This window comes from Odontesthes bonariensis, chromosome 11, assembly GCF_027942865.1.
Source record: "Odontesthes bonariensis isolate fOdoBon6 chromosome 11, fOdoBon6.hap1, whole genome shotgun sequence".
NCBI lineage: Eukaryota > Metazoa > Chordata > Actinopteri > Atheriniformes > Atherinopsidae > Odontesthes > Odontesthes bonariensis.
In genome coordinates, this window is record NC_134516.1 from 24,531,161 (window position 1) to 24,539,181 (window position 8,021).

Consider the following 8,021-nt stretch of genomic DNA (forward strand, 5'->3'; position numbering starts at 1 on the left):
ACATGTCCGACTTACTGCCGGCAATGCGGACCAAACTCTGACACCGGTCATACAGAGACCGAACAGCCCATATCAAGGAGTCCGGCACTCCATACTCCCGGAGCACCCCCCACAAGAGTCCCAGAGGGACACGGTCGAACGCCTTCTCCAAGTCCACAAAACACATGTAGACGGGTTGGGCGAACTCCCATGCACCCTCCAGGATCCTGTCGAGGGTATAGAGCTGGTCCACTGTTCCACGGCCAGGACGAAAACCACACTGCACCTCCTGAATCCGAGATTCGACTCCAGTACCCCCGAAAAGACCTTACCAGGGAGGCTGAGGAGTGTGATCCCCCTATAGTTGGAACACACCCTCCGGGCCCCCTTTTTAAAGAGGGGGACCACCACCCCGATCTGCCAGTCCAGAGGCACTGCCCCCGATGTCCACGCGATGCTGCAGAGGCGTGTCAACCAAGACAGCCCTACAACATCCAGAGCCTTGAGGAACTCAGGACGGACCTCATCCACCCCCGGGGCCTTGCCACCGAAGAGTTTTTTGACCACTTCGGCAACCTCAGCCCCAGAAATGGGAGGCCCCACGTCCGAGCTCCCCAACTCTGCTTCCTCATCGTAAGGCGTGTCGGTAGGATTGAGGAGGCCCTCGAAGTATTCCCCCCACCGACTCACGACGTCCCTAGTTGAAGTCAGCAGAGCCCCGCCCTCACCATATACGGTGTTGACGGTGCACCGCTTTCCCCCCCTGAGCCGCCGGATGATGGACCAGAAACTCCTTGAGGCCGTCCGGAAATCATTCTCCATGGCCTCCCCGAACTCCTCCCAAGCCCGAGTTTTTGCCTCAGCAACCGCCGAGGCTGCGTTCCGCTTGGCCTGTCGGTACCCATCAGCTGCTTCCAGAGTCCCACTGGCCAAAAAGGCCCGATAGGACTCCTTCTTCAGCTTGACAGCTTCCCTCACCACTGGCGTCCACCAGTGGGTTCGGGGATTGCTGCCACGACAGGCACCGACCACCTTACGGCCACAGCTCCGGTCGGCCGCCTCAACAATGGAGGCACGGAACATGGCCCATTCGGGCTCAATGTCCCCCACCTACCCCGGGACATGGTTGAAGCTCTGCCGGAGGTGGGAGTTGAAACTCCCCCTTACAGGGGATTCCGCCAGCCGTTCCCAACAGACCCTCACAATACGTTTGGGCCTGCCAGGTCTGACCGGCTTCCTCCCCCACCAGCGGAGCCAACTCACCACCAGGTGGTGATCAGTTGACAGCTCCGCCCCTCTCTTCACCCGAGTGTCCAGGACATACGGCCGCAAGTACCGCAAATACAACCACAAAGTCGATCATCGAGCTGCGGCCTAGGGTGTCCTGGTGCCAAGTGTACATATGGACACCCTTATGCCTGAACATGGTGTTCGTTTTGGACAGTCCGTGACGAGCACAGAAGTCCAATAACAACACACCACTGATTCAGATCGGGGGGGCCGTTCCTCCCAATCACGCCCCTCCAGGTCTCACTGTCATTGCCCACGTGAGCATTGAAATCCCCCAGCAGGACAAGGGAGTCTCCCGGAGGAGCACTCTCCAGTGCCTCCCCCAGGGACTCCAAAAAGGGTGGGTATTCTGAACTGCTGTTCGGTGCATAAGCACAAACAACAGCCAGGACCCGTCCCCCCACCCTAAGGCGGAGGGAGGCTACCCTCTCGTCTACCGGGGTAAACCCCAATGTAGAGGCGCACAGCCGGGGGGCAATGAGTATGCCCACACCTGCTCTACGCCTCTCACCGCGGGCAACTCCAGAGTGGAAAAGAGTCCAACCCCTCTCGAGGAGGCTGGTTCCGGAGCCCAAGCCATGCGTCGAGGTGAGTCCGACTATATCTAGCCGGAACCGCTCAGCCTCGCGCACCAGCTCAGGCTCCTTCCCCAGCAGAGAGGTGACGTTCCACATCCCAAGAGCCAGCTTCAGTAGCCGAGGATCAGACCGCCAAGGTCTCCGCCTTCGGCTGCCACCCAGCTCACAATGCACCCGACCCCCTTGACCCCTCCCACGGGTGGTGAGCCTGTCGGAAGGGGGACCCGTGTAGTTTCTTCGGGCTGTGCCCGACCGAGCCCCACGGGCACAGACCCGGCCACCAGGCGCTCGCCGGCGGGCCCCACTCCTGGGCCTGGCTCCAGGGGGAGGCCCCGGTAACCCATGCTCAGGCGAAGGTACACGTTGTCCAATGTTATTTATCATCATAGGGGGTTTATGAGCTGTTCTTTGTCTGGTCCCTCATCTAGGATCTGTTTGCCATGGGTAACCCTACCAGGGGCTTAAAGCCCCGGGCAACATAGCTCCCAGACTCATTGGGGCACGCAAATGTGTAACCCAATCACTGTTAAAACACGTCGACCTCTTTTGTTTTTTCTTTACTGGCCTGCTTCCTGATGCACCCTCGTCATCCGTCTCTCCACCCATTTTCACGATGAACTTGTTTTCACTGCTTAACTTTCGGTGCGTCTGCGTGCCCCCACCAACACCACCCATATAATGAGCATTTATGCTACGTCATTTTTATAGAGCCAATAAGGCTGTGCATACGTTTGTGGACGTAGGCACGCTTCAATCTTATTAGACGGCGCTTCAATTAAACTGAAATACACATTTTGCGCATCATGTACAAAAATCCGGGACATTCGGTGTCCCGGATTTTTTTATTTTTTTTCCCGGGACAGACCATGAAAATCCGGGACAATCAGGAAAATCCGGGACAGGTGGCAACCCTTGTGTCTTATATGGAGGTGGAAGCCTGGCTCAAATATAGAAATCATTTCATACTGATTTAAATGTGTCCTCTCAGTGGCTGTGAAGTACTGTCAGTTTGATGAAGCGTTCAACTAAAGGAGGAAGTGAAAGTCTTCCAGTGGTTCCTGCAGAATCCTGACTTACTGGATGGTTTCCTGCCATGAAAAAGCACCGTCTGCAGAAGACGAGCAGAACGGACCCAGCGGGTCTGATGCTGGAGATGTGCTGAACACCACAGATGCAATGGTTGGGACAAAGATGGTTGGAGAGAAGACACAGAGGAGTGAAGGCCAGCTGTAGAAAGAAAAGCACCTCCAGATCTGCTGTCTGATGCTGATATCAGTGAAAATGGGCTTCTTCTTCTCCTGTCTGATGATGTGCTCAGTAATTTCAGTGATACATCCCTCAGGTTCAGCCTTGGTTGGTCTGGTGAACACCTTTACTTTCTCTCACAGCCTGCTGTGTTTTTCACTGACTGATTCCATCTGAGTTATGAAGGCAAAACAGGAAACTATGAAAAGATGAGAAAAACATCTGGATTGGACTGATGTGTGTGTGTCTCGTTACTTTAGAAAGCCTGAACTTATAAAGGTTCCTATGGTGACAATAGCCGCTTTCGGACTGTAGGAACCTTTGGCAGTTCTAATAACCTTTTAATCCGCGGGGGCCGTTTTCTCCCGTGTTCGGACATACAGGAACTCGGGGCTTTCTCCCTTAGTTCCTATAACTATTTAGCTCCTTCTCCGAGGTCGGGTCTTTTCATGGTTCTATAGAACGATCTGAGGGAGGTGTTTGGTGGTCGGTAGCTACGCTCCATGTCATGCTATCACGGCTGAAATGTTTCCTCATAAGACACAGACACAACCGGCGGGTGTTTAATAAGTTAAACTTACACTGGTCTCATTTGTCTGCAGCGCTCTGCTTTCCTTTCTTCCTTCATGAAATGAAAAAGTATCGTCTCCTGACTCTCTCTGTGAGCTCTTCCAGCCTCGATATTGGACGCCTGATGTGATCGTCCATGATTAATATCACCATCATGCAGGGGTTGGGGTTGAGGAGTGAACCCTCAGAAAGAAAATTACGCTTACACGGTGGCCTCCCCGCTCTCCATATTAGCTTCATTGTGGTGTTTTTTCTTCTCTAATTACTTTTACGGGTTTTGTTTTGTTGTTGAATGTAGCGCTAAACGGCTAACGGCTAAAACGTCACTGAAGCAGACGGCTGCGCGCGCCGCATCAGTCCCTATCAGGCCCCGACTCATGTGCGAATGCAGACTGAAACAGAAGGACAGTTATCAGAACGAAATTCGAGTAGGACAGTTCTGATAACTGCGTTCCTATAACTACTCTGTCCGAAAGCGGCTAATGTGTTCTGATAGTGTTGTGTGAGTTTTATAAACTCTGAGGTGTCAAACAGAAGCTGTGAACATTACAAGTGTCGCTGCTACCTCCAGAACCACTTCCGCTACACCGGCTTCAGGAGCCAGTAGGAACTTTGTCCGTCTCTGACGTCATAAGTAATAACCAATGGGAGAGCAGCTGAGCGTTTCGAACAAGCCCCGCCCCCTCACTGTCTGCTTCTGCCGGGGTGAAGCACAGAGATAAATCTTCGTTCCCTCTGTTAAAGACACCTTTATGCCCACTAAATACAGTCTGAGGAGAACTCTGAAATGTGTCAGCTAACAGGAAAGTTGGCCACAAGAACAAACACAAGAGGCTTCATGTTTTTAAGCCTAATTTTCTTTCTGAGGGTTCACTCCTCAACCCCAAAAAACTGATTCAACACGCCTAAAAAGACACATATTGACAGATTCGCATTTACTGAATAAATACCTCCAAAATGAAGCGTCGTTCCAGATCAAATCCCACCTCTCTCCATGTGGCGAGATAAACAATAAACTCATTTGAATCCAAATAAGCTGTCCTTGGAGCAGGAGAAATAACATTAAGGCTCTAGCATGGTTGCTGGATGGAACTGAAGTCCGGATTCCAGAATGTTGATTTGTGTTCTCTGTTAATCTCTGGACGACTTCAGCTGATTACTTCCTGTCACTGTCACGTTGGAAGGTCCACTTCTGCCAGTTTTTCAGCAGCCAGTATCATGTTTTCCACCAGCAGTGTTTTCCAAGACAGAATAATGTCAGTTTGTTTAACATGTTGCCAAAATAAAATATTACAATTACAACAAATGTCATCTCAGGGCACTTCAGTAATAAAGTCCAATTCAGGCCAATTGGGGTTAAATTCATTGTAATTATAATCCAATTAATTCAATTCAGAATGAATCCAATTCATTCATACAGAGGAATTCAAAAACTATTTCCTCGCTAAAGAAACCAACAGATGGCACCGAACTTGCACTATCTCTAATTAGATAGAACTTTTTAATAGTTCTAAGATCATATCTTTCTGGTTTTATTTGCATTTTACAAAGAGTCCCGAGTAATTATGAAAGTGGGGTTTTAATTTGAAGAAAAAGCCTCAAAATAAAGTGATTTTTAGGAGTATGCAGGGATTCATTTCCATCTAATGAACAGGTCAGTTATATTAAACAGTGGGCCGTGTGAGCAGCAATCAGGGGAGTAAGGAGTTCACAGATCATAGACAGAGGCAACCGTCCAACTATTCAAAGCTTTTAAAATGAGTAATAAAACCTGACAGGTAACCAGGGAAGGAAGGACAAGAGGCAGGGAGGTGGTCAACCACTGTGTGGCCTGGTGTGGGAATAATCACCTCAGCTGCTGATTTTAGGAGGAGCACGAATAAGCCGAACAGCGTCTCCATCCCAGGAGAAGAGGTGGCTGAGGAACACCTGGGAGGTTACCTGGGCAGCAGACTGTACTGGATATGCAACACTGAAGCTGTCTTAAAAAAGGACAGACCAGACTGTACTTGTGAAGGAAATTTAGATCCTTCAGTGTCTGCACCAAGATGCTGCATATCTTTCCTAAGTCTGTGGTGCAGAGTGCCATCTTTCTTCAGCACCATCTGCTGTGGCAGCAGCATCAGAGCCAGTGACTCAAAGAAACTGAGCAAACTGCTAAAGAAGGCTGGCTCTGACCTGGGGACTGCTTTGGAGCTGTGTTTGATGAGCACTCACTTCAGCGACTGCTCCATTCAACATCCACCTGGAAACGCTCGGTAGCCTACCTGTACCTGCCTCAGTCTCCAGCTCCTGTCTCCGTCTGCTTCAAGAGGAATGAACTCTTAAATCTGGCTTTCCTTGTTTACTGAACTGTGGAAAGAAATCAGGTAATAAATCATCTTCAAACTCGTTGGCTTTTGGGCCCTGGAGTCTGGTATCATGACACTAAACTGAACCCACTGTAACATTAAAGCAGAACTCTGTAACCTTAAGGAGAAAGTTGTCTTTGCTTGAAAGTTTGAGCAAATAAAACTTGTAGGTTCTTTCTGCTCCCTCTCCTCTGTGCTTCAGCTCTGATTCCCTGGACTCTCCCTGCAGAGGCCACCACATTCCCCCACTGTAGAGGTGGCAGTCACTGCTCTGCTTTGAGCATCAAAGCTGCATATCACACATGGATGTAATAAAACACATGTTAGATCTGTTACTGTGCTCCCAGACAAGGAGGGAGATATTCTTTTTACTGGGTTATATGATGGCTTTCATCATTTTGCTGCCATTTGAAAGCTTTAGGCTGTTTTCTCTTAATGCCTTATGTTAAGCACTTCAAACGGCCTGCAGGTCTGAAACATGGCGTATCAACAAAGTTGCCAACTTGAGTTGCATATACAACCATTTCTGCTGCTGGAGATGTATCTGGGTAATATCCAAGAGGCAGGCTGGTGTATAAAAGAAAATGAAACCTCTTACAAGATCAGTCATTGTGACATTCTTTTTGTTGGATAACGTCCAGTGATTTTAACCTGTAATTAGTGCTGGGCGGTATACCGGTTCACACCGAATACAGGTTTATAATTTCGTTATGATATGAATTTTTAATATACCGCCATACCGGTGCATTTGATTACACAACGGGGGGAACACTGCGTCGCGCGACATTGTTTGAGACGGGACCCTTTTCAGTGTTGCGCTTCTAAACACGCATGTTTACTGTCTATTTTTAACGATATTTAAAAAATACTGGTATTGTTAAGCTGCATTTCCTTTCCCTGCTCTCCCTCCGTCTCTGTCAGTCATGCGTCTCTCTCGCATAGCCTACTCACACACACAGCCCCTCACCTCCGTGCACACCGCGTGTGTCTCCATCAGCGAGATCATCCCTGGAAGCATGGAAGCTTGCTAGCTTCAGCGCCGCGTTAGATTAGCTCCCATTAAAAAGTCCTATAAAAATATTTTATATTTTTAATACAATGTTGTCCCGTCCCGTCCCGACCCATAGCAAACAAGCCATTACGCCAAAGTTAAATAGTCGCAAGTTTGCCGTAAAAAAAAAAAAAAATGTAGTTGGGTTGTCGAGGTCTAAACACTAGCATCTGTGAATCAAATAAAGTAGTTTTTTTAAACTCTTACACTGAATGTTTGCTGCTTCAATCCAGATGAGTATTGAAAAATATTTTCCGCGATTGAAAAAGAGACGTGCGTGTTGAGGATGAGGAGCAGCCTGAACCGGAGGTATCAGTCTGAAACAGCTGAACAGTCCGACCAGTGTAATTAGCTATGTTATTCATTTGTTTACAATGAAGATGTGAATATTAATACAATAAAGTTCTGTGACCAATTATTAACGAAGGAATTATTTTGAAGAATTTTTATTTTAATTTTTAATTCTGTTCTCAATCTGTAGAAAATGCTGTGAACACCTAATTATGCATGAAAAAAAATACCGTGATATACCGTGAAACCGTGATACCATGAAAAAATACCGTGATATGTATTTTTGGTCATACCGCCCAGCACTACCTGTAATTCAGTCTATTGTAAACATTTGTGAAACAAATGGTGGCAAGAAATTTGACTTTCAAGCAGTTCAGAGGCCTTGAGGCTAAAGATGATAGAGTCAAGTTCAACAGGCAAACAGGGAGTGGTGTTGTTCAGCATTCATGTGGTGGAAGAGCCAAACTGAGGCCAGGTGGTCATACATGTGCTGAGGGAGGTGATGACTAATACAGTCAGTAACAGTAACCAGGAGTGAAGCAAAAGCAGATAAAAACTAAAAAAATGCAGAAGGGACTGAGCAAACCAAATGAAACGGGAAACAAACTGACTGATGTGCAAAAGTAAACTAATTCAAGATGAAACAGAACAAAATCAACACGAAAA